The sequence below is a fragment of the Phoca vitulina genome, unplaced genomic scaffold, assembly GCF_004348235.1.
Source record: "Phoca vitulina isolate PV1807 unplaced genomic scaffold, GSC_HSeal_1.0 scaffold20, whole genome shotgun sequence".
NCBI classification, from domain to species: Eukaryota; Metazoa; Chordata; class Mammalia; order Carnivora; family Phocidae; genus Phoca; species Phoca vitulina.
Window position 1 is genome coordinate 2,960,059 of NW_022589723.1, and position 27,340 is coordinate 2,987,398.

Sequence of the window (27,340 nt, forward strand, 5' to 3'; positions counted from 1 at the left end):
GACTAGTAATAGCTAATGCTCACTGAGTACTTTCTCTGCGCCAAGCACTGTTCTAAGTGCTTTGAATATATTAACTCACTTAATCCTCAAAACCACCCTGTAAGATAGGAATTATTAACATTCCAGTTTACAGCCAAGGAAACTAAGGCATAGAGAATTTAAGTCACCTGCCTAAGGTCATGGCTTCTATTTGGCTGAGTTAGATTCAAATCCAGGCAATCTGTCTCCAAAGTCTATCTACTTTACTCTGTTCTGATCACTGACGGAAATATTAAAGATATTTTTCACAACTAGAATATTTTCAATCAGCAAATATTTAAGTATTGTATTTATAGAAAACACAGTGCTTGGTAGTGAGAAAGATACGAAGACATACAACATCATTGCTCCACAGGAGCTTACAGCTAGTTTCATGATACGCCATTTTCCTTGGGAATATAGCTTATAATCAACTTACATACCAAGCCTCGGTTTTCTATAGGACACTGGAGAACATGGCCACTAGGAGAATAACAGGAATGAGGAATGAGGGCCAGAAGTCACCAACAGCTATATCTAATACTCTGAGACAGGTAAAGTGGTTTCCGTGGAGCTCCAATTTAAAAGCCAAAGCAAGCCCACTGTGGTCATTTGGGAAAGAAAGAGTCAAAATTATTCTAAAGTCTCTGGTTAAAGACTTTCTGACATGGGAGCTATGGAGCACAACCCCTCAGTTTAATACTTAGGACCATTCTACTAACAACAGAAACTCAAGACCATCTACATTTATGGGTTAGGAAAGGGGATCCCACTACTAAGGCACAGATAACCTCTGACTTCACCATTTTCATTTTTAAAATAATGAAATGGATAATCTCTAAATTTCCTTTAATTTTGAAGTATTTCATGCATCCTTCCCCGCCCCCCCAACTTCAACGCCCTCAAATAAAATGATGTTCTACTTGCTGGGCCTACTATTTCCCCTTATTAAAAGTTTTCAGACCCCCAAGCCAAGATTGGGTAATCCTATCCCAAAGGCTAAAGGCCTCTGGGACACTCAAATTTTGAGGACTTTTCTACAAAGTATGTTTCTACTCAGGGTCACCACAGTCCAAAATCCTAAAAACCCAGTCTTCCTAGAATTCTGGCATAACACACAATTGCCCGGTTCTTTTTATGAAAATGACTACAGGAGAAACTGTAATCAGGAGACAACAGCTTTTATTTTATATATTTCTTGCTTTGTTTTCAAAGTCTGTTCTTGCTGTAGGTAATTAACTCATTTGTATGGCACGTGAGCGAGCAAACAGCTGTTAATGCAGGGCAGAGCCTCACATCCAGAAAGTGTTTCGAGAGCACATACAGCATCATTATAAGTAGCATCCAGTATGATAAAACACTTCCCGAAAGGCCTTACGCCATAAACATAGATCGTCTAACTACGTTTCCCCAAATACGATGCCATCAGAGAAAATTTTAGAGATTCCTTCCGACTTTTTTTTTTTAAGATTTTATTTATTTATTTGACAGAGAGAGAGAGACACAGCGAGAGAGGGAACACAAGCAGGGGCAGTGGGAGAGGGAGAAGCAGGCTTCCCGCTGAGCAGGGACCCCCGATGTGGGGCTCGATCCCAGGACCCCAGGATCATGACCTGAGCTGAAGGCAGAAGCTTAACGACTGAGCCACCCAGGTGCCCCTCCTTCCCACCACTTCTTAGTCTACCTGGATCTCATGTCACCAGAAGAAGCAGCAAAAGAGCCAGGGTTTGTTTGTGTGTTTCTTTCTCTTTCACTTCACTAAAGCAGGTGATTTGGAGATTTTTCTATTCAGGAATGTCTGCAGTGATGGTTGGTACTTGGCTAATCAACTGAATGATTTCAACATTCCTGCTCACTCTTACAAGAACCCTATGGAGTCCATTCTCCTGTAGACCTAAGCATTCACAGGCCCGAGTGCTAGAGATCCTGCTCTGGCATGAGACTGTGTGATTCTAAGTCACTTTTCTTTCTTCCCTGGCTCTGGTTTACTTGGACAGGAGACAGGTGCACTCCCCCAACACCACCATCATCCATCCTGATGGAGGACCCCCAGTAACACAGACATGAGACATGCTCCAATCATATTTTTCTTTTCCCTCCAGATAGGATAAGTCCCAAGGCGGTCAAGACTTCATTACTGGGACAAATGGACACATGTAAATTGGGAGACAGTGGGCACGGGGAGAAAGCACCTCAAATCAGAGCACTGTACCTGCCCTGGTTTATGCAGTTTCCTTATAGTTTAATTTTTCTACCTCTAGAGAGTGGTCCTTGTCTGGAGCCTGCACTTGGGGATAAGGTCACACCAGTCAAAGAGCACACAGAACAACATGGGGACAGTGGCAAGGGAGAAGACAGGGCAACAGGAGTATCTGGAGAAAAACAAAACGCAAGTAGTAACTGGTGACATAAATGGAGTGCAGAGCACAGAGCCAGCTGACCTGCTACACCAGCTGCCATCCTTAATTAAACTCCACACCAGCCTGAGCTCCCACCTCCACGTTCTTCAAGACTAAGCAAAGGCCACTCGTCCATCAAAGCTAATTTGTTTGCAGTGCGAGAGTCCCCCAGGAGGTGGGCTCATCGTCTGTGGGCTCTAGAGCCTGTGCCTCAGTCACTCTGCGGCACGTGTTTACCGATTCTCAGCACGGAAAGAAGGGCTCTGTTGACATCTGTTCTGAAACAGCTCTTCATCTCTCTCCCCAGCCCCGTCCGCTGCCTAGAGAAGCACTACATTCCCAAATGTCCTACAGAAAACCTTGAGATTCCGGGGCCCTGCCAAAGCCAGGAACTAGGTATTCATTTAGCTCCATGATGTGGAAAGCAGTAGAAGGGAAAGCCTGTGGATTCTCTGTGGTCCGTAAATCTAGGTAACATCTTCCTCACTGCACCAGAAGTGTTTTTCCAAGGCTTACTAAAAGCAAGATGGTGGGAATCTGATACTTTTGCTGTCAAATTCACATAGCATTCTTCTGCCTAGCACCTCACAATATGCACTCAGCACTGTGCTGGCTTGTACTAGCCAGGCTTTGGGACAAAGGAAGAGGGAGTCAGTTACAAGGGGGGTGGGCTGTCCTCCCTCTACTCCCCTGTGAACCACACTCTGTTCTGCCTATCTACTTCTCATGCAGTGCAGTCTGTTTCACTAGACTGTGGGTATCTTGAAAAATCTGTGTCAGTCTACTTTTGGTATCCCCAGTATGAAGAACAGCAAGTGCTCAACTCCAGTCTTCTGTGTTCTAGAAGACTCTCTGAGAGTATGTGGTTGGTGGTGTCTGTGGATGCAGACAAATTGTACTGAGCACTCACCTGCCTGGCTGGGCCCTTCCCCCCAACTTGTTTATGATTCAAAAGGACCCGTCATGGGTCTCCTTCCAATTCTCCATTAATCTATCTGGTTTTCACATAGCCAGGCCTTAATGATACACTCTCTAAGTGTATCAACAGCTTTGAATTAAAAGCAATATTGGGCGGGGGGTGCCTGGGTGGGTCAGTCATTGAGTGTCTGCCTTCGGATCGGGTCATGATCCCAGGGTCCTGGGATGGAGCCCTGCATCCTGCTCCCTGCTCGGTGGGAAGCCTGCTTCTCCCTCTCCCACTCCCCCTGCTTGTGTTCCCTCTCTTGCTGTGTCTGTCAAATAAATAAATAAAATCTTAAAAAAAAAAAAAAGCAATATAGGGTATATTAGTTAAGTGTGAATACTCTAGCATAGGACTCCATAAGGTCCTATATCTGTTCGACTGCTTATTAGTTGAATGAGGATAAGCAGGTAACTTAGTCTCTCTGTGTCTCAGTTTCCATATTTGTAAAATAGAGATATAATAGTATCTATTTCTCAGCATAGGCAGTTTTTATGTTTAAGAACTTAAAATAGGGTCTGGTACATAGAAACAAATGTCAGACATTATCCATCACAGAGCAGTGAAATCAGAACATCAATAACTCACTTATATGTTCATTTATAGACTAGTGTCTTTGAGGTTCTTATTACGTGTAAGGATAAAGCAAATTCCCCAACCTTCAAGGTTGTGTGGTCAAGTAGAGTGTCAGGGAAGCAAATGGACAATTTCCAAAGTATGCTTCAAAAGGCCCAGGGTGAGTAAGAAAGTGAGGAAGCACATAGAATCAAACTTGTCTGGGATGGAAGGCTGGGATGGAAGACCCTGAGATGGGGGGGGGGGAGACAGAGAAGGAGAGGGAGAGGGGAAAGAGAGGGAAGAAAGCAAAGGCAGGTGAGAAACAAGGCTGAGGAAGAAGTAGGCATTAGACTGAGAGGGTCTTGAGTCCCCTTGTCAAGGAGTTTGGACTTTATCTTCAGAGCAATAGAACACCATTAAAGGAAGTTATGCAGGAATTAGTCTAATCAAATTTGCATCTTTGAAAGATCATTGCAGGTCCAGTCTGAAGGAGGCTAGACCAAGGCAGAGAAACAAATTAGGGAGTTGTTGCCATATGCTGGTTATTAGGTGACAATAGCATGAATTAAAGTAATGGTGCTGGATGTGGAGATAAGGGAATTAATCTGAAATATCTTGAGAAGATAGGAGAGGTAAGACCTGGCAATTAATTGAATGTAGGAAATGGAGAAGATGACCAGTGTTCCTACAGGATGGAAAAGAGTGCAAAAAAACTGGGGTACAGTAAGAATAAGCCACACCAAATATCAAAAGGACCACAGAGATGGTAATTACACTTGGTAAATTGTCCACTGGAACCTCCCATTTGGGCCAACAGAATGATGACAAGAGAGCGGAGGTCTCTGTGACTGTGTATGGGTATCCCCACAGATGTCAGCAGAGGTAGGCTCATCTGGGAAAAGAGTGGGAATCTGAGAGGATGATGCATATTCTCCATAATAAGAGAATTCCCGGAGACCCAGCCTCCACAGTCAGCCCGATTAACCTCACTTTCCTTTCCCACATCCATTAAGCAGTCAGCCAGTATTTGGAGTACCACAATACACATTCAGTACTGCACTAGCTGTTGCAGGGAACAAAAGAAAAGGCATGGTTTCTGTCCTTTAAGAAATTTTTAACCTTTTTGAAGAGACATCTACTGTACATGAAACTTTATAAAACAATGCAAAAGAGAATATTCAATGCTAAATTGAGGGGTAGGAGTTCTATGTCCTGCAGGACACAGAGCCCTCTCAGCAATGTTGTGATTAGGAAAGCACAGCCCAGGCTGGAGGCTGGCCTCAAGAAGGTTTATGCGAACAAGAAGTTCCTGGCACATAAAAAGAACTCAGATTTTTGTTTAATGAATGAACAAGATGGGGGAGTTATTCTTTCCATTTTTTGGTGTCTTCTTCCCTTCTGTTTAAAATTCCATTAGTTGAAGCAGCATTTTTAAGTTAGGAGCTTCACAGAACCTCTGTCCTTACTTTCCTTTGCTTTTTCACCCAACTCCCCAAAGAAAAAGGTTCAAGCACTTGCAAATGTCATGAGTCAATAAAGGGAGTAAGCAAAGGAAGGAGAAAGTAGAGAACAACCCCTGCTTACTAATTTTTCCACCTATACCTCCCACTCCAGTCCCAGGACTGAGCAGTCAGATGCATACATGTGATTGACATTGTATTATACTTATGTGCTGATGGGTTTATATGGACTCAGCCCTACTGCAGGGGGTAGGCTGCAGAGTCTAACCTGCAAGGTGAGGTCATTTCTAATGTGGGTCATCTGGGGAGAAGCAGTGACTGTGAGAACAGAGGCCAGAACTAAGTAGGCAGAGCTGAGGTAGCCGGGAAAAGGTAACCTCACATTCTTTGATCTACACTATGAAGAGTAAGCATAGCCAGTGGGATATTCTTAGATGTTACAGAAGCATCCAACCAATGACAGGTCTGAAAGTAGGAAGTAAGGGACTTGGGCAGGTCATTCTTCCCTCTAGGCTTCCACGTAAATGGGGACAGGAAGAGTGAGCATGTTAACTGCATAAGAATCAGAAACTTTAAGCTAGAATGTTGAATACGTTTGACCTTCCATTTTAGTTTTTCTTGTGTTATTCCTTAGTGTTTAACAAAATTTTTTTTTGAGGTTTTGGCCTGTTTTGGTTGGATCACATAAATTGAGGAAAGAATTTTGGTCTATAAGTGAGCCAAAACATTAAAGCAAGGTGCCTTGGTATGGCCAATGGGACGGTAATGGGGTTATTAAACAGGAGAACCACAAGACAGAAGCAAAACTTGGGGCAAAGCCAAGGTCCTTGACAAGCCAGCTCTTACCAATAGGACATCTCTATTCAGAAGCCTTGAACCTTCTGAATTTTATTAATGAGGACAGTATCCCAATTGCCCCCTTCATGCTCTACTCGTGCTGCTTGAGATAGCCTAGTCCATGAATAAACATGGCTGGTGTTTAATCTCATGGCTCCAGATTTCGAACTGTGTATACAGAGAGAGTCTATTTCTCCAGAAGCACTACGTGTGCCAGTAACAGGCAAAGATGGACTCAATCCCCAGTGGCCTGGCTTCCATATGCATTGTGTTTGTTCCATTTCACCATACCACCTCAAAAAAGACTGATAACCATCACCCTATGATGGCTTGATGTAGTCCTAACTCAAAGACCATGGATTAGAAGGCTTCCCAGGATTCCTGGCACAGAAACCTAATCTCTCCTCCAGAAGATATTTCAGTCGGGTACAGGCTGGCATTTGGAGAAGACTAATTCTCCATGGGATAGCATTAGGATGGCCAGAGATGGCATGTGTAACTTGAATTTCAGGAGCTTTAAGCACTTGACAGACATTATCTCATTCACCTGCATAAGCAGACATGAGCTCATTTGTGGACTTCCTCTCTTATACAAAATACATAATTATTTATATTGTGTTTATGCTTAAAAGGCAGAACCAGTCATTAACCAAACTAACACCCACATCTTGTCCCAACCAGGTTTTATTTAAATATTTATGCAGTTAAGTACTTTTTAAACCTACCTTTGTCACCTCTAAGTTTTTGATAGATTATAATAAAGAAAGTTAATATAGTGAATGTTTAAATCTGAAGATGTTGCCTAGTTTCTGGATTTCTGTAAAAATAGAGGGTGGTTCTACAACTGTTTCTGAGGCAACTCAACTGAGATACAAAGGAATTGGGTAAAACTTACACAGGCCAAAAATAGAACCCATATATACATTCTAAATGTATCTATTTACTTATCTCTATCATTTTACCAGGTATTATGTTGAATTCTTTACAAATATTCTCTCATTTCACTCTAACCTCAACCCTTAGGGAAGAGATATTACAGCCATTTTACAGATGAGAAAACAAACTCAGAAAGACTGAAAAAATTTCCCCTTAATCACATGCTGGAAATGGCACTTAAATCTTGAATTTCAAACTCCACTCTTTCTGATTGATCCTGTGTCAGTACTCCTGAAGAGAAGGCCCCGTCCCCACACCAAGCTTGCAGAATTCTAACTACTAGGCTGCCTCCTCTCAAGGCTTATACTTTAATAAGAAGTGAAGGGTTTCATATTAGATACTTGACTCTCTCAGAGAGAGTTCTCTATTTTGGAAGAGCCACTGGGAATGCAAAGGCTACATCTGCAGTTAGCGAGACAATCAGAGATCAAGAGCTTTACAGAACTGAGGTTTCTGGCAGGCAAGATCATATGCAGTTCTAAGAGACTGACTGACCACGTAAGTGCTCTCTTCCAAAAGGCAATTCAACTCTGGGTATGATGGGACAGGTTTCCACCAAGGACATACATGTGTAGATTTTAAACATGTACATATCCAGACTGTAAACATTTTTCAGGGAAAAGGCTTTGCCTATCTGTATTAAGAGCTGTTTTCATGAAGCAAGGTTAAAAATGTATAAAAACTTGATTTTTTATGCTTTCGTGTTTTGTTCTGATAAAGGCTAGAGGGTCTTTCTGAAAATATATACAGACACTATTCAAAACAGTTGAGTTCCAATTTTTGCTTGCATTTTTGCCAACAAAAGCCATTATATAGAAGTGGTGAGGTACACACATATTTTAAATTTTTATTTATTGAAGTTATCTCTATACCCAACATGGGGCTCAAACTCACAACCCTGAGATCAAGAGTCACAGCCTCTTCCGACTGAGCCAGCCAGGCGCCCCTCACAAAATTTAAACATACAGCTGGAAAACATTCTTTGGGGGAAGAAAAGGAGGAAGAGGTAATTATCTTTGAAAAGAAGGAAGTGAGGAAGTCCCCTTCTGATTGATGCCTGAGGAGTCAATTAAGGAACGTGACACTCTCAGCATCCAGCAGTCTGTAGGTGCTTGCAAGTGATTGGGGAGAGGGAGAGAGACAGAATCTCAAGCAGGCTCCATACCCAGCGTGGAGCTCAATCTCAAGACCCTGAGATGATGACCTGAACCAAAATCAAGAGTTGGACGCTTAACTGACTGAGCCACCCAGGCGCCCCAGGTGCATCTTCGTTGCAGGGATGAGGGAGTTTCTCTGGAAAAAACTGATAACTGTTGAAAATCCCTGTGGCAACGCAAAGAGGCTTACTAAGCAGAAGCACTCACAGCCACGAGCAAGTGATGGCAGCATCTGATGCCATGCTGGCCTGAGGTTTACTCCAAGACAAGAGCGAGGAAAGGCATGGAATAAGTTGATCACATTCAAGGAAAAGGGAGAAGGCTATCAAGTTATCAAAAGGTGTTGATATTAAAAAAAAAAATAAAAACTACTAGGAATCTGAATATTTACTTAAGAAGAACACTTGCTGAAACTTTTTTTTAAAGATTTATTTGAGAGAGAGAGAGAGAGCATGCATGAGCAGGGGAGGGGCACAGAGAGAGGGAGACAAGCAGACTCTTGCTGAGCGCAGAGCCCCGTCAGTCATGTTGACTAGATCATGACCTGAGCCAAAACCAAGAGTCAGATTCTCAGCTGGCTGAGCCCCCCAGGCATCCCGATGAAACATTTTCTATGCAAGGGAGGTGCCACTGCCACCTAGAAGTAGGAAATCTAAATTGCAGGACAAATATCCTTTGACAAAAGTCTTGCTGTCTTGCCGAGAAATGCCAACCAAAAGTGAGGAAGAACTAGAAACACCCACAGTCACTGTTTCTCTGCCGCATCTGTGAAATGCCCAGATACTGGATGTTTAACTGACACGGACCAGCAGACCCATCACAGTCTAGCTTCTCCTGGGGGAAAGTTTATTAGTTCAAGTGAGAGCAACACCTACAACATCAGTTATCCTTTTGACGATCCTCAGAGATTTCTCACAAGAGCTACCAAAAATAAGCTCATTCTGTTAGAATGGAGAAATACAGTGGGCCCAAGAATCTCCTAGGTAAGACTGCTAACACCTCAGATTTCTGGGACCCTACTCCAGGTGGGTACTTTAAAAGAATATCCCAGGTGACTTTGAAGGAGGTCTCTGACCCCAATTTGAGAGACCCTGCAGAGCAAGTGGACCAAACAAGTGAATTCAGGATCCCGGAGAGCAGCTGATTCTCACTCTAGATCCTTCCTTAAAGAATTCAATTCATCAAAATATAAAATTTTCTTTCAAATGAATAACCCAATAATTTGAAATCCACATGACTGTTGTTTTTATCATCTTGCCTGAAATGGCCCCAACCAAAAGTAACATCTAGGTGTCCTGGACACCTAGTTTTCTGCCAAGCCTCAGTGTTTCTGGCATAGTTAGGAAGAATGTTACCAAGGGCTTGGCGAAAATTAGTGCTGTGAAGCTGGTGTTCTTTAAAATAAGGAAGAAGGGGCAGCCAAAGAATCAGAGACAAAACGCTGGGCAGCTGGCTGGTAAAAGAGCCTGCTGGGAGAAAGCGGAAGTGACAGGCTGGATGGCTGGCTTAGTTCTTGACTGAGCCAAGTTTCCACCCCCTGCCCTGCATGGTCAGCATGTTAAGTACGAAAGGTGCCAAACGGCGAAAACTCGGAACACTTGCATCTGGAAAAAACAAGCTGAGTGGCGGGGCAGCAAAACGTACCTACTGCTTATGGATAGAGATAACCGAAACAATGACTATGTGGTCCTTAAAAAAGATGGCCATAAATAAAAGCCTAGCTAAAGAGGGGCACAGGTAATACACCAAGCTCTGCGGATAAATAACAAGATCCTAACATCAACTGTTATTTTGAAGAGCTTGTGTATCAGAAAAAGCGTAGAGTTCTAGGAAAGAGGCCAGGCAGCGTGTCAGCGAGGAGACGGACCCAGCATGCATGTCCCAGGTTCCATGACGAAGTTAGGGGCATGAACACCAGCTAGAAGAGCACAGGGTACGGGATGACGGAGTTAGAATGAGGTGTGATGTGCGGAAATACCAAGGGATGACGTGAAAGCTGAGGGGGGTGGGCTGGTAGGAAAGTCTAGTCTCAACCTAATGTTATTGTGTTAGTCTCCAGCTTGATTGACTTGAGTGTTGGTGGAAGAACATGGACCAGCATTGTACTGCCCACATGTTTTCTCCTCCCTTTTGAATGATGATATGGTTGTTAAAGAATTTGGAAACCCTGGTGAGGCTGCTCTCTTGTCGCCAAGGCAGAGGTACTCAGCAGCTGCAGGACAGATTTGTCTCTTGGCCATTTCATTACACAACAGGAAGGGGATGAGTGAGGAAAGCATTATGGGGCACCAAAAACGTCAAGCTGGAACTGAAGGCTGACAGAGAGAACACAGACATTGGGTGCTCAAAGGCAGTGCTGTTCCCTATGGTGCACTTGTCATCAGCATCACTAATCTCTTGAGGGGAAAAGCTCCTGCCTTGACTGCAGCACCAGCTCCAGGAGGCTCGTGGACTCAGGATCTCAGGTCGGCACACAGCTCGTGGTGATGAAGGGCAAGGGCAACAGCTTGGCTTCCAAATGGTTTGAATTTTTTTTTTCCCAATGTCTCATTCCCACTCTCAAATGGCATCCAGATTCCAATGTGGAAATGCAGTTTTTATTTTTGCCCCCTCCATGAAGTTTTTGCTTTGACAGAAATAAGCGTATCACTATAAACTAAGTTCTGGATTAAAAAATATTTTGGCAGGGGTATACGGACAGATGTTCATAAAATTTGCAGTTATAAAAAAGCCTTTGTGATGATAAATAAGTCATAAATATTCTTCGCCAATATGGAAAAAAATACTTTTATACCCGTATAGAGAACTAGACCCCATCCATTCTAACTGCCTCAGAGCATCTGAGCCAAACTACTACCACTAGATGCTTACATTTACAAAGATCATGCAAGGATTAATACTATGCAACCCCACTTGCAAGGGGCATGTAATACTCATCACAGATATTTTAAAACATGTACACACAGTAAGAGTCAGCACTGTCCGTCAGTAGCTGCAGGAGTTAAAGACATCCACTTATAATAAGCACTGCTTGAAAAACAAAATAAAAAATAAACTATTGGAACTAGACCAAAATAAAAAGCTCTTACACAGCAAAGAAACAACAGAACAGACAGGCAACCTGCTGAAGGGGAGAATATATTTGCAAATGATATATCCAATAAGGGGTTAATATCCAAAATATATAAAGAGAGTCTACAACTAAACACCAAAAAAACCTAAATAATACGACTAAAAGATGGGCAGAAAACATGAATAGAAATTCTTCCAAAGACAACCTACAGATGGCCAGAAGACACGTGAAACGATGTTCCACAGCACTCATCATCAGGGAAATCCAAATCAAAAACCACAATGAGATATCACCTTACCCTTGTCAGAACAGCTAGAATCAAAAAGGTGAATAACAAGTGTTGGTGAGGATGTGGAGAACAAGGAATCCCCGTGCCCTGTTGGTGGGGGTATAAATTGGTGCCGCTACTGTTGAAAATAGTATGGAGGCTCCTCAAAAGATTAAAAACAGAACTACCATATGATTCAGCAATTTCACTACTGGGTATTTACCCAAAGAAAACAAAAACACTAATTCGAAAAGATATATGTGCCCCTATGTTTATTGCAGCTTATTTACAATAGTCAAGACATGGAAGCAACCTAAGTGTCCATCCACAGATGAATGGATAAAGAAGATGTAATACACACACACACACCCTATTACTTACCCATAAAAAAGAATGAGACCTTGCCATTTGCAACAATGTGGATGGACCTAGGGACTATTACACTAAGTGAAATAAGGCAGAAAAAGACAAAAGCTGTATGATTTCACTTACATGTCAAATCTAAAAACAAATGAACAGACAACTAAACAGACCCAGAAGTACCGAGAATAAACTGATGGTTGCCAGAGGGAAGGGGGGTGGGTCAAAGGATGGGCAAAAAGGGGAGTGGGAGATACAGCTGTCTAGTTATGGAATAAATCACAGGGATAAAAATAAAATAAGCACTGCTTCACTGGAGTGGTAGTAGAGAGACCTATAACATCCTTCTTCAATAGACCTTCTTCAATAATGTCTTTCTTACCAAGAAATATTCTAAGTATGGAATTAGACAATCATCTGTGAAGATCGGTTGGATCCCATTCTCTCCAAAGCTTCCTTCATTGAAGTCACTGATCCCTTTCACCCAGGGCATAAACTAGCTTTGATCGACACAAAGAAACAATTAGGATACTTAGTCTCTTCCTATTTGAACCCAGCACATCACTCAGCATCTAGTGAAGCTGGCCAGGAAATACACATCAAATACTGCCTCTGCCCAACTACCCAAGTTGCCATGACTGAGCCCATCACTTGAGCTCCCTTCCTCTCAGCTCTGCAGAGTAACTAACCCAGGTTACTCAAGTTCACCATCAACAATGAGGCCAGGGAATAGATGTTGCAGGTTAGATCATGGTGTTTCCTTTCCTCTCCCCTCCTGGAAAACCAGGAGTTACCTCCAGTAAATAATGATTTTTTAGATGGGGGAGGGGCAGAGGTAAAGGGAGAGAGAGAATCTTAAGAAGGTTCCATGTCCAGTGTGGAACTGGATATGGGACTCAATCTCACAACCCTGAGATCATGACCTGAGCCGAAATCAAGAGTTGGAAGCTTAACTGACTGAGCCACCCAGGTGCCCCCCTCTACTGCATAATGGTTAAGTTAACTTGGCTCCATGGGAGAGAATGAACACGTTGATGGAAACTGATGGAGCAATGACACGCCTCAAAAAGCAAAGTCCTTGCTCATGGTGACCTAAGCAAAGCCTGTCAAGACCCTATAGAGATAGATGCTTCAAATTACCCAGTTGCTCTCCAGGGGCATTTGTCCTTATGTTCTCAGTGAATAAGACAGAGATGAAAGGCATGTCTGGCATCCTATTCAACTTGTACATTTTGGGAAAGAAGCAAGTTCATTCATCACTATAGCAATTGGGAACTTTCCATGGCAGGCTGTAGGTAAGTTTGAACGTGAAGCTAACCAAGTCAAGGGCGTAGCTTTGCTTCATTTTGTGAGGACATCTACACCCCCAAGCTGGCTAGCAACTTTATCATTACTTAGTCAAACAAGGAAACAGGTGTCAAAGGCTGATGACTGCAAATTCAGCCCTGCAACAATTTCTGAAAATGTGGTGTGAGGACCACTTGCATAAGAATCATACAGAAGTTAAAAGAAAAATTTTTGGCTCCATGCAAGACAAAGTTGGGGATGGAAGAATATGCTCACTCAAGTTTGAGAAACACTGCCCTTCTGGGTGAGCTCTGTGCCAAAACCCCTACGTGCTGAACAGGCTTATCATTCTTTTTTAAGATTTTATTTATTTATTTGAGAGAGAGAGAGAGAGCATGCACAACAGCAGGGGGAGGGGTAGGAGAGGGAGAAGAAGACTCCCCACCAAGCAGGGAGCCCAATGCGGGGCTCAATCCCAGGACCCTGGGGATCATGCCCTGAGTCGAAGGCAGATGCTTAACTGACTGAGCCACCCAGGTGCCCCAGGCTTATCATCTTTAAAGATAAGACATTCTTGATATAACTTACTTGGGAAACCAGGTAGTGAGCAAAAGCATAGCGCTTCTTTTTCAACTTGAATGGTGATCAGAGGAGGCTGTAGAAACTTTCTCATGAACATCCAAAAGTTCTCTTTCTTGGCTGTATTTTTCACCAAAAGTACTCTCTAGCTGTTTACTAGAGACTCTGCTGATGAGAACACTATGGCTTCTTTGTTGACACAGTCTCAGAATTTGCATTAATTTCTAAAAACTCTCCTCCTCTTTAGGTAAAAGAAGTGAAATTGTCTGAACCCAGATTCCACAGCCTATCAGGGTAACAATTCAAATTTCAAGTCTCAAGGGACTGCTTCGGGGATGGAACAGGTGGGCTGGAGATCAATTATTCCACCCTCTGTGCTCTGAGGTGGCAGTATACCTGAACCACCCCAAAGAGTTTACAGTCTGTTCTGTTCAGAAGCAGAAATATCTTGGGATGTAGAGTGAAGTGCTCAAGTAGGGCTTGAGGCAAAAATCTCTGATGAAAGTGCTCCAATAAGAAATGGATCATTAGGTCAAGGGGTTTTTAATTTTGTCAACCACTCTATAGCTAAGAAAACAACTGTTTGAGGGAGACTTACAGATAGCTCTCTTGCACCAGCTGTTTGCATCTTCTAAAGGCTTTGGATAAGGCTCAGTTGAGTTTAAGTGAGAGGAAAATTATTTGAAAATGTCCTAATAGAGAAAGCAGCTCAATTCTGGAATGACTGCGTTAAGAACACTTTGTAATCATTCCCTGAAATACAATGTGGATGAACAAAAACAAATTAATTCTCCAATGTGTTGGAATTATCTAAAATCACCTATTTACTGCATCTCAGCAAATGAAGAACAAAAAAATATTGTTTGCAAAGGATTCATAAAATTTTTCAGGTCATGTAGTTTGTTCAGGTCACTATTAAAAAGAATGAAGCTTTAGGGTTGCCTGGGTGGCCCAGTTGGTTAAGCCACAGACTGTCCCTCTGCCCCTCTGGCCCCTCCCATCACTTATGCAAGCACTCTCTCTCTCTCTCAAATAAATAAATCTTTAAAAAAAGAATGAGATTTTGAAGAATAAAACTATTGAATGAACTACTGAAAAGAAGAAGTTGTCAACTTAAATGTCTGGAAATCTTAACTTCAAAAACAATTTTAAACATTTCCGTTACAAAACTCTCCTCACAGGAGAGTCACAATCAGACCTGAGGGGTTATCTTGTGGAACATTTTACAGCAAGCTGGAGGGAGAACTTTCTCAAATCACTATCCAGTGTTCTTTAGAAATGGTTTGATCTGTGAATTATGAATATGCACATAACTTCAACGGGTTACACAGAAGGTCATATCATGACTTAAGTTTATCCCCAGGTTTTAAAATACCCATGAGGAATACAAATGATACATACAACATGGCTTGCGTTCTTAAGATTCAAGTTCTAACACAAACGCAACACATGTTTCTTCCACGTAAAAGCAACAAATGAAAAAGGTAATCACAGGGGGAAAAAAGGCAAGTCTTCGTGATATAATTAGTAAGTTCAGGAGTTGATGGAGGAAGAAAAAACACTGCTAATAGAGACCAAAATAGCAGCTCTTAGGTCTGAAGAGCAAAGTACTAAGTACTGCCGAGGAGCCCGGGTATGAATAATACCTACTCATAATTCACCTGGGGTCATTTGCCTGCTGTGAACAAGGAAATGACAAATGAACAGCAGAGCTATGGTGCCACTTTACACACTGAATAAATTCTTTGTGAAGATTCCCACCACTAAGGTACAGACTGTCTTTAAATAAAAAGAGGGGACTGGTATTGCCTCAAGCAGACACGTTATCGCAACAGTATTAATAACTCAAGTAGGAAGGCGAACAATATAGATGAGGAAAGATCTCGGGGTTAAAAGATTGGATTTTTCTTTTTTAAAACAACTAGGTCCTCAGATCCAACAAATGGTAAGTGCATTGAAAAACCTGACACATGAGGAACACCTGGCTGGCTCAGTCGGTTAAGCATCTGCCTTTGGGTCAGGTTTTGATCTCGGGGTCCTGGGATCAAGCCCCCTATCAGGCTCCTAAGGAGCCTGCTTCTTCCTCTCCCTCTGCCCCTCCGCTCCCCCAACTCGTGCTCTCTTTCTCTCTCAAATAAAATCTTAAAAAAAAAACAAAACCCGACATGTGTTAAACTTGACTTTTATGCTATTTCTTTGGATAGCTGTTTCCCTTCTCATCTCTTGACAGTCAGAAATAGCAGAGCATGAGGCTCAGTGTGGATGCAGAAATAAGAATAAAACTTCCTGAAAGAAAGTAATTGAGCTAATTGAGAAGAACCGGAGCCATGTTTTTCAGAATCCGAGCACAGTTAGAATTGTACTCCACATGTGGACCAATATGAAATGAAACGTCTTTTTCCTCCCCGCACAAAGCAGTACTAGTGCCTGGCCCAGTGTGAACAATAACCTGATGCAGGGTAGCTGCTCAGTGCAGAGAGCCTACCCTCGTCCCCCCAGGACCACACCAGAGGGCCAGCTCACCAGGCCAGCACGACTGTACAGAATACTCCCAGTCATTCTATTCACTTGTACATGTTGGACAGCAAGACTCGGACATGCAAACAGGAACTCCAGCAGATAAGAGAAAAAGAATGTCTTGTCTAACAGAATGACTGTCGAGCCTCCATTTCCTCATGCCACAGCATGGCCGCCATCCTCCAGAAGACTAAGGCTAAGCCCACAAAGGCTATTACCTTCGTTTTCTTGGACGACTGCCACTGCGTAAATTCTCTGCGGCATTATCTTTCCTCTTCTGTGCGGTCATTTCCTTAATGCTCTCTCCCTCCAATCTCCTCACTTAGCCCCTTTTCCCTTCCAGAACACCTACTCCATGATCAACATGCTCCATCATCCACCCTCTGCCTTCTCCCTGAACACCAGCTGAACAGATGAAACCCAGCTCCTCCCAAAGAACCCCGCTTCCCTTGGGGACCTCCCAATGACAGGATGCTCATTCTCTCCTACCTCATGTGACTGAAGGTTAGGAGGTGGGTTCTGTGTCCTTCTCCCACCAGGACTACCTCCAGATCATTACTCTTCCACGAGTTAACTCCTCTTCTTTAAGCTTCCTACTTCTGGTAACCTCATTCCCCACTCCCTCCCTCACTGCTCTTTGTGTGTTTCCTGGACCTGCCCTTCACTAAAAAAGCTCTGGCTCCTTTTTATTCCGCCTACTGGTGATTTGAACATTCACAGTGTTATTTGTTCAATTGTGTCCTCCCAAAATATATGAAGACCTGACCCCTGGCACCTGTGAAAATGACCATATTTGGAAATAAGGTCCTTGAAGATGTAATCAAATTAAGGTGAGGTCAGTGGGGTGACTGATCCAATCCAATATGACTGATGTCCTTATAATAAGAGGAAAACACCATGTGAAGACAGACCCACACAGAGAGAAAAGAGCCATGTGAAGATGAAGGCAGACACTGGGGTTATACAGAACACATGGGGCTACCAGAAACTGGAATGGGCAAGGAGGGATCCTCCCACAGAGGTTTCGGTTGGGAACAGGTCTCTGCCAAAACCTTGATTTCAGATTCTAGCTTCCAGAACTACAAAGGAGTAAGTCCTGTTATTTTAAGCCACCTAATGCGTGATAATTTGCTACGCAGCCATAGGAAACTAATGTATTATATGAATAATCCATCACATATGGCCTTTCAGTTACTCTGCTTCCTCCTTACCAATGATCTTCTATTCTCCAGTTCAGCCACCTTCTCTCATACACTGGAACCATGTTTTCAAACAAACCACTCCACTCTGAAACCTCCAACACAGCCCACTGTCTCACCAGCCACTCACCTTCCAGCTTGCTTGCTTACGCACTCAACTGCTCTCATCATTGTTTTTATCCCTTATTTCTTTTTGCTACCACTCAGCTTAAATTCCAAGATTTCATTGGCCAGACTCCCAGACTCTCTTGCCCCTTTATCACTGATCACAGTCACCTGCAACACTTTGACCCTGTCTGAATTAACTATCCATTGTCTTCATGCCTGTGCTGGGACTGCTAGCGACTGCTGATGAGGACACAGTCAGAAAATGGACAGCACTAAAAATTAATGCTCATCAACCTCAACTGTCCCTCAATGCTGGGCCCACCCACTGCTCAGCAATCCTACACTCTTCTCTCTCCAAATGGACAGAACCTACCCATCTACTTTCATCCTTGCTTTCCTCCTTCCTGTTCAATGGCACAGAAGTTCCTCCTTTACTTGAAAGTCAGTTCCTCCTCTGTTCTCATCACCAGTCCTTTTCATTATACCAGCGATTTTCAAACTCAGCCATCCCTTCCCTCTCCTGCATCTTCTCCTCCTCCTTCTCCACGTGCACCTTCCCATGAGCACTTACACACGCTTAAGTCTTTCCCATTACAAAAATCCCTCCATCCTCCAACCCTCTCCAGCCATTGCGCTCTCTCTTTTAGAGATAATCTGCACAAGTTGCCTTTTTTTTTTCCTTCTTACTTCTTACTCTTCACTTCCTCTAAATTGGCTTCTGAAAAAAATAAATTGGCCTGTACCTTCATCACCCCCATTGAAAGAACTCTCACCAAGACTGCTGCTGGCCTCCATGTCACTACATCTAATGGACACGTTCCATCCTTAAATTACTTGACTTCCAAGTGGCATTCTACCCTGACTATGCCCCTTTCTAGACACTCTGCCTTTGCTTTCTGTGGCTTCTATGACACTGCACATGACTGTTTTTCCCCTGAGCTCTCAGGATGCTCCTTCTCATTCTCTGTGATGTTACTCTTCATCTACTCTTTTTTAAATATTGACATTTTCCAGGCCTTCTCGTTTCTTTATCTCTTATGAACATATAATGTATTATTTGTTTCAGGGGTACAGATCTGTGATTTATCAATCTTACACAATTCACAGCACTCACCATAGCACATCACCCAGCACCCCATCCCTCCCACCCCCCTCCACTCCAGCAACCCTCAGTTTGTTTCCTGAGATTAAGAGTCTCTTATGGTTTGTCTCCCTCTCTGATTTTGTCTTGTTTCATTTTTCCCTCCCTTCCCCTATGATCCTCTGTCTTGTTTCTCAAATTCCTCATATCAGTGAGATCATATGATACTGTCTTTCTCTGATTGACTTATTTCGCTTAGCATAATACCCTGTAGTTCCATCCATGTTGTTGCAAATGGCAGGATTTCATTTTTTTGATGGCTGCATAATATTCCATTGTGTGTGTGTGTGTGTGTGTGTGTGTGTGTGTGTGTGTATACACATATATACCACATCTTCTTTATCCATTCATCTGTCAATGGACATCTAGGCTCTTTCCATAGTTTGGCTATTGTGGACATTGCTGCTATAAACATTGCGGTGCACATACCCCTTCGGATGCCTACATTTGTATCTTTGGGGTAAATACCCAGTAGTGCAATTGCTGGGTCATAGGGTAGCTCTATTTTCAACTTTTTGAGGAACCTCCATACTGTTTTCCAGAGTGGCTGCACCACCTTGCCTTCCCACCAACAGTGTAGGAGGGTTCCCCTTTCTCCGCATCCTCACCAACATCTGTCATTTCCTGACTTGTTAATTTTAGCCATTCTGACTGGTGTGAGGTGGTATCTCATTGAGGTTTTGATTTGGATTTCCCTGATGCCGAGCGATGTTGAGCACTTTTTCATGTGTCTGTTGCAGGCCTTCTCATTTCTTAATCCATTATTTGCCACTCACTCTCATAGCTTGATTTAACTAGCCTTAAGCCATTATCTCCTAAATATTACCTCCGCCCTAACCTCTCTTCTGAACTCCTGATCCATATGTCCAGATGCCTATCAAATTTTTCTCCTGTGTCTCTTACTGGCCTTTGGAATTCAACATGTCCAAACCTCAGTTCATAAGCTCCACCAACACCCTCTGGCCTAACTTACTCCTTTCCAAACAAATTCCTTTCACTAAATAAAATGCCCTCTACAGGCAGCTAAAGCCTATAACTCTGGAGTCACACTTGACTACTCCCACCTTCATTCTTTATCCATCCTATGCATTCTGTTAGCCATACCTGAATTCAATTTAGTTGTCTCTTCACTTCTTTTTTCATATGAGGAATCCATACAGCTTTTGTAAGTTCATGTTCTCCTCTGACAGCAAATCCCTGTTCAGGTTCAGCTTCTATCCTTGCTACCTCAAAATCCCCTCACCTCTTCTCTTTTCTTTTGCATATTCCAAAGCTACACTGAATTTCATCCCCTCACTAATAGTGCCATCTCTTAGTTCCCTATCTTTTGCAACCTCAGTCTCTCCTTCTCTAGACCTCCTCCTTTGCCTAGAAACATGCTTGTGTTTCTCACTGTGGAAACAGCTCGACTACCTAGATTCTGCTTTAACACTATTTTCTCTTCCCCTTTTTGTTGGGGGGGGGGCGGGCAGAAGGAGAGGGAGAGAGAGAATCTTAAGCAGGCATGGAGCCTGACGCGAGGCTCAATGTCACAATCCTGAGATCATGACCTGAGCCGAAGTCAAGAGTAGGAGGCTTAACTGACTGAGCCACCCAGCCGCCCCTCTTCTTCCTTTTAAAATTAAACTGCTTCAAAGAGAAGTGAACACTCACTGATGAAGTTCTGATTCAGGTAACAATGGAGAAGCTTACAGCAGAATAACTCTCTTGACAACAACTATTATAAATTCTGAACAAAAATGAAAAAAAACTCTTTGAAGGCACTGGAGAGCAACCTAAAGCTGGAAGGAATAGGACTCTTGAAAGATGGGAAGTCTAATAAGTGATATCTACATTTAATTAAATTTTCCTTTGAGGTACTTCCTCTGTTCATGGGGTTCATGGGGGATAAACCTCAGGAAAAATTTGTTATGGAGCCAGAGGCCTGACTTTGGGCCGTCAGAATGTCAGGAAATTGAAAAGGAGAATGCTGGAAAGAACAGAACCACCATAGATGAAAAACCCAAAATCAGCACACAAATGTCCCTCAAATTTTTTGGCCAACTCAACTGTGCAGGGCAGTATTTCAAGTATCCAAAGGAGGGCAACAGAACATTAAAAGTGAGTAAAGGTTATAGCAGCTACCCAATTTCAAAGTGTCAGAATTTGGTGTTCAAGTCTTGCTATTTCAAAGGGGTTAGGAAAAACTTCAGGATTTTCATTAAAACTCAGAAGGGCTTTAGTCCCAAGAACAAGGACTATATTCTAGGACTAAAACCAAAACCAAATTAGACTAAGCCTCCATAAGATCAAGGAGGTCCACCGATAATTTAACTGCCTGCTAGAATAAAATGCAATACCCTTCAGGGGAAGATAAAAAAATGAGGGGGAGGGGTGCCTGGGTGGCTCAGTTGGTTAAGCGACTGCCTTCGGCTCAGGTCATGATCCTGGAGTCCCGGGATCGAGTCCCACATCGGGCTCCCTGCTCAGCAGGGAGTCTGCTTCTCCCTCTGACCCTCCCTCCTCTCATGCTCTCTCTCTCTATCTCATTCTCTCTCTCAAATAAATAAATAAAATCTTAAAAAAAAAACGGGGGGGAGATATCTTCAGGGGAAGATAAAAAATTACCACCTACAATCTTCAGTATACAATTACTAGATATCAAAAGAAATAGGAAAATGTGACTCATAATCAAGAGAAAGCTCAGTTAGTAGGAATAGATCCACAGACAATCCAGATACTGGTATTAATAGTCAAATATTTAAAATAACTATTATACTATGTTAATAAACTTAGAGGAAAAAATGAGAATAACGGCAGAAGAGAATTTGAGGTTACTATGTAACACCTTAGAAGTGAACTAGTGGAAAGTTCAGAATTTAAAAATACATAGCTGGAAAAAATTCACTGGAGGCAGTTAATGGCACATTTATATTAAAAGTATCAGTTAACATAAAGACAAGCTAGTAGGAAATATTCAAACTGAAGCACAGAGAGAAAAATAGTTGAAAAAAATAAACCATTTTACGGACCTATAGAAAAATATCAAACAGTTTAATATATAAGTAACTGGATTTTCAGAAAGAGCAAATGTGGCAGAAAAAATATTTTAAGAAGTAATGGCCCCCAAGTTTCCAAACTTGATCAAAAACAAACAAAACAACAACAACCAAAAGATCCATGAAGCTCAGCAAAACTCAGGCCGGATAAATGCAAAGAAAACCACCCTCAAATGTAATCATTCAAACTGAAAAGCAAAGATGTTCTGAAGCTTTGAAAAGATTAATCCCAACTTCTCTTCTGAACTTCTGTTTTATATGTTCAGATGCCTATCAAAATTTCTCCTTGGATGTCTTACAGTACTTTTGAATTCAACATGTTTAAAATCAAAGATAAAGAAAATTCTTAAAACCTGCCAGCAAAAAAAGACTTACTACATATAGAGGAGTCATAAGAATGATAGATCATTTTTCATTTTAAAAAAGGAGACCAAAAGATGGTAAAACACCATATTTAAAGTGATAAAAGAAAAAAAAAATCAAACAAGGAATTTACAGAGAAAATATCCTTCAACAATAGAGACAAAATAAAGACATTGTCAGTGAAACAAAAGCGGGGAAAGTTTGTCACCAGCAGACCTGCACTATAAGAAATGCTAAAGGACATTCTTCAGGCTTAAGGAAAATGCTACTAGATGGGAGTCTGGATCTAGGGGACCAAAGAGCACTGAAAATGGTAAATATGTGAATATTATAAAGGATGATTTTTTCCTTTTCTTAATTTCCTTGAGACAAATTCAAAGACGACTCTTTGAAACAAAAATAAGAAAGTACTGCATATTATGTAACTTGTAAAAATAAAACATGTGACAATAATAGCACAGAGGATAAAAGGAAAGTGGTATAATACTACTCCAGACAGACTCTGAGAAGTTAAGGATTTATATTGTAATCCCTAAAGTAAGGACTAAAAAATAAAACACAGAAGTAGAGCTAAAAAGCCAATTGAGACAAAATAGAATACTAAAATATATTTGATTTATCCTAAGGAAGGTAAAAAAAGAGAAACAGAAGAATAAAAACCAGAGGAAACAAAAGAAAACAAAATAGTAAGATGGTAGACTAAAACCCAATGGTATCAATTGTTACAATAAACTTAAGTGGACTGAACACTCTAATAACACAGCAGAGATTGTAAAAAGGGGGAGGAGTAACATGTAACTATATGTTGTTTATGAGGGACATGCCTTAAATATAAAGATAAAGAAATTGAACACAAAAAGATAGGAAAAGAGGGGTGCCTGGGTGGCTCAGTCATTAAGCGTCTGCCTTTGGCTCAGGTCATGATCCCAGAGTCCTGGGATCAAGTCCCACATTGGGCTCCCTGCTCCACAGGAAACCTGCTTCTCCCTCTCCCACTCCCCCTGCTTGTATTCCCTCTCTCGCTATCTCTCTCTCTGTCAAATACATAAAATCTTAAAAAAGATAGAAAAAGATATACCACAAAATAGTAAACATAAGAAAGCTTATGGCTGTGTTAATATCAAAATATACAATAAGACCAAGGATAAATAGGAGCATTTGATAATCACACAAAGATTAATTCATCGAGAAAATAAAAATCCTATATATATACACACACCTAAGAAGAGAGCTTTAAAATACATGAAAAACAGACAGAACTAAAGCGAGACATAGACAAATCTTCATAGTTTTTAACACCTCTATTTCAGTAATTGATAGAACATATAAATACAACTCAGTAAGAACAGAAGATTTGAACACCATGATCAACCATCTTAATATTCATACAACACTAGCTAAGAACTGAAAAAGACCCACTTTTTAAAAGTAGAACACATGGAATATTAAGCAAGATAGACCACATGTCAGGCCATAAAACAGTCCCAATAAATTGCCAAGAATTTAAATCTACAGAGCATGGCTTTGGTCATAACAGAATTAAATTAGAAATCAATAATAATAAAAATGTACATCCCACTGATTCACTTTATTTTTTAAAACTATTCAGTCATTGCTTAATCCTTTTCATCTAACTTACTCACTCTGACTCTCATAAATATTTCACTTTAAATGTCGTAAATGTCCTGTTGATGGTCAAATCCAGGCCTTTAGAATATTTATTCTTACACTACATACAAAAATAAACTCAAAATGGATTAAAGACCTAAAATACGAGACCCGAAACCATAAAAATCCTAGAAGAGAACACAGGCAGTACTTTCTCTGACATCAGCTATAGCAACATTTTTCTAGATATGCCTCCTGTGGCAAGAGAAATAAAAGCAAAAATAAACTACTGGAACTACATCAAAATAAAAAGCTTCTGCACAGCAAAAGAAACAATCAACAGAACTAAAAGACAACTACTGAATGGGAGAAGATATTTGCAAACGACATATCTGATTAAGGGTTAGTATCTAAAAATAAAGAACTTCTACAACTCAACACCAAAAAACCCCAAATAATCCAATTAAAAAACGGGCAGAAGAGGGGCACCTGGGTGGCTCAGTCGGTTAAGCATCCGACTCTTGATCTCAGCTCAGGTCTTGGGGGGCTCAGTCGGTTAAGCATCCGACTCTTGATCTCAGCTCAGGTCTTTTTTTTTAAAAATATTTTATTTATTTATTTAATTGACAGAGAGAGAGAGAGAGAGACAGCGTGAGGGGGAACACAAGTAGGGGGAATGGGAGAGGGAGAAGCAGGCTTCTGGCTGAGCAGGGAGCCTGATGTGGGGCTCGATCCCAGGATCCCGGGATCATGACCTGAGCCGAAGGCAGTCGCTTAACCAACTGAGCCACCCAGGTGCCCCTCAGCTCAGGTCTTGATCTCAGGGTCATGGGTTCAAGCCCTGCCTTGGCCTCCACACTGGGCGTGGAACCTACTTAAAAAAGAAGATGGGCAGAAGACATGAACAGACACTTTTCCAAAGACATGCAGATGGCCAACAGCCACATGAAAGGATGCTCAACAGCACTCATCACCAGGGAAATGCAAATCAAAACCCCAATGAGAGATCACCTTACATCTGTCAGAATGGAGAGAATGAGAAAGACAAGAAATAACAAGTGTTGGTGAGGATGTGGAGGAAGAGGAACCCTCGTACACTATTGGTGGGAATGTAAATTGGTACAGTCACTGTGGAAAACAATATGGAGGCTCCTCAAAAAATTAAAAATAGAGCTACCCTATGACCCAGTAATTCTACTAGTGGGTATTTGCCCAAAGAAGACAAAACACTAACTTTGAAAAATATATGCACCTGTATGTGTATTGTAACATTATTGACAATAGCCAAGATACGCAAGCAACCCAAGTGTCTATTGATAGAGGAATAAAGAAGATGTGGTGTATCTACACAATGGAATACTACTCAGCCATCAGAGAAAATGAAATCTTGCTATTTGCAACCATGTGGATGGAGCTAGAGGGTATTATGCTAAGTGAAATAAGTCAGTCAGAAAAAGACAAATACCATATGATTTCACTCATATGTAAAATTTGAGAAACAAAACAAACAAGAGAAACAAACCAAAAAGCAGACTCTGAACTCTAGAGAACAAACTGATGGTCATCAGAGGGGAGGTGGGTGGGGGGAGGGGTGAATAGGGTGAAAGGGATTAAGAGTACACTATGATGACGAGCAATGAGTTGTTGAAGCACTATACTGTACACCTGAAATTAATACAACACTGTATGTTAACTACACTGGAAATAAAAGTAAAAAATAAATAAAATATTTAATTTAAATATTTATCTAATTTAACTAATTCAGTATGTGGGTAACTCATCAAGCAATGGCTCCTGATGACCTTAAGTGTGTCTGACTCCGTGCTTGGGATAAAAAAAGCTATTGCTTAAAAAGCACTTTGGGGTATGTCAGGCACTGTTACAAGTGTTTACAATTAGGAACCCATGTAACTGAATCTTCATAATAATCTATAAGATGGATAGTTTTCAAGTCAAGGAAACTGAGGCAGAGAGAGGTAAAATCACTGGAACCATGGTCAGATAGCTGTTAATCAGTGGAGCCTGAATTACCAGCCCAAGCAGTCTTGTTCCATGGTCCATGGTCATGTTTCTTAATCACTGTCTTAACCATTGTCTTCACTTCAGTGCTCACAGTCTGGTGGAGGGGAGGCATCAAGACAGGTAAACTATCCTAATTCAATGTGGTAGACATTTGATCCCACATTCCCAGTGTTTCTGTACCTTATATCCTAAGACAGAGGCACTTAGTGATCTCCTTTATTCCTCTGTATTAACTTTCAAGTTTCAAGAAAATACCTGATGATGTCATTTATACTAAAAAAATTAGCTATAAAAATTTAACACTGCTTCATGTGTTCTCTTGGAACATTTGTATTTTAATAGTTTCTACTTGATTTAAGCAAAATACAAATTTCTAACTTTGGAATGTCAGGCATTCAGAGGACAGATGCAGGAAGGCTGTGGGAGGGGGTATGGAGATCTGCCCAGGTAATCTTAAAATCTAACCACATGGAGAAATATGGCTTCTCTATCCGTAAGTAAGTTGGATCCATGATACTCTTTATTGCTGAGTACTAGAGAATTAGTCATTCAAGTTTGGAATGAATCATCCTCAGGAATTTACTTAACTTTGTCTAAATTCTTGTATCCTTCTCTGCAAATGAGATCAGTATTTGTTCCATAGGGCGATAAAAATTAAATGAGAGCATGTAAGCACCCACCGTGGTACGTGGCATAGAGCACATGATGCCTGATAAATGTAAACCAAACAATCAAAAGGGTTCACATTTTCCACCTCTCATTCTCTCTCACATGACAAGGGAGTTTTTTTTTTCTTTAAATAAGTTTTATAATAGTTTGGCTTTTTTTTTTTTTTTAAGATTTTATTTATTTGATAGAGACAGTGACAGAGATAACAAGAGAGAGCATAAGCAGGTGGAGAGGCAAACGGAGAGGGAGAAGCAGGCTCCCTGTGGAGCAGGGAGTCCGACACAGGGCTCGATCCCAGGACCCTGGGATCATGACCTGAGCCGAAGGCAGACGCCTAACTGACTGAGCCACCCAGGTGCCCCTAGTTTGGCTTTTCATAAGATCTTAAGTCCAGAGAGACTACTACACTCTAAAATAGCAATCAGAAGTTCAAAGAAAAGCGTACAGCCTCAGGCTGAGCCTCCTTCTCTGCAAATTTGCATAGGCCTAGGTTTTTAGAAGTCAAGAGTAAATCTATTCTGAGCTAAAGATAATAAAAATAATAGAAAATAAGTTATTTTTAGCCTAGAATTCTCTTAATTTATGCCATCTACATAATGATGTCTGCACAATCGCAGATGTTTAATACTGGGTCTTTAGAGCCTATCCAACTTCTCAGAAACCAGAGCAGACTATTCTTCATTTTCAAAAGAGGAAGTGGAGGGCAACAGGACTAAAATTTCCCCTGGAAATTTTCAGTTTGAAAACTGGATTTGAAATCAGATTTTTCATTTTGAATACAC

General features: G+C 41.5%; 1 protein-coding gene across 1 annotated transcript in view; it reads right to left on the bottom strand.

Moving 5' to 3' along the window:
- The window catches only part of RYR3 (ryanodine receptor 3), a 504,411-nt gene that overhangs the window by 313,481 nt on the left and 163,590 nt on the right, over positions 1–27,340 (bottom strand). The gene's annotated exons all lie outside the window — the stretch shown is intronic.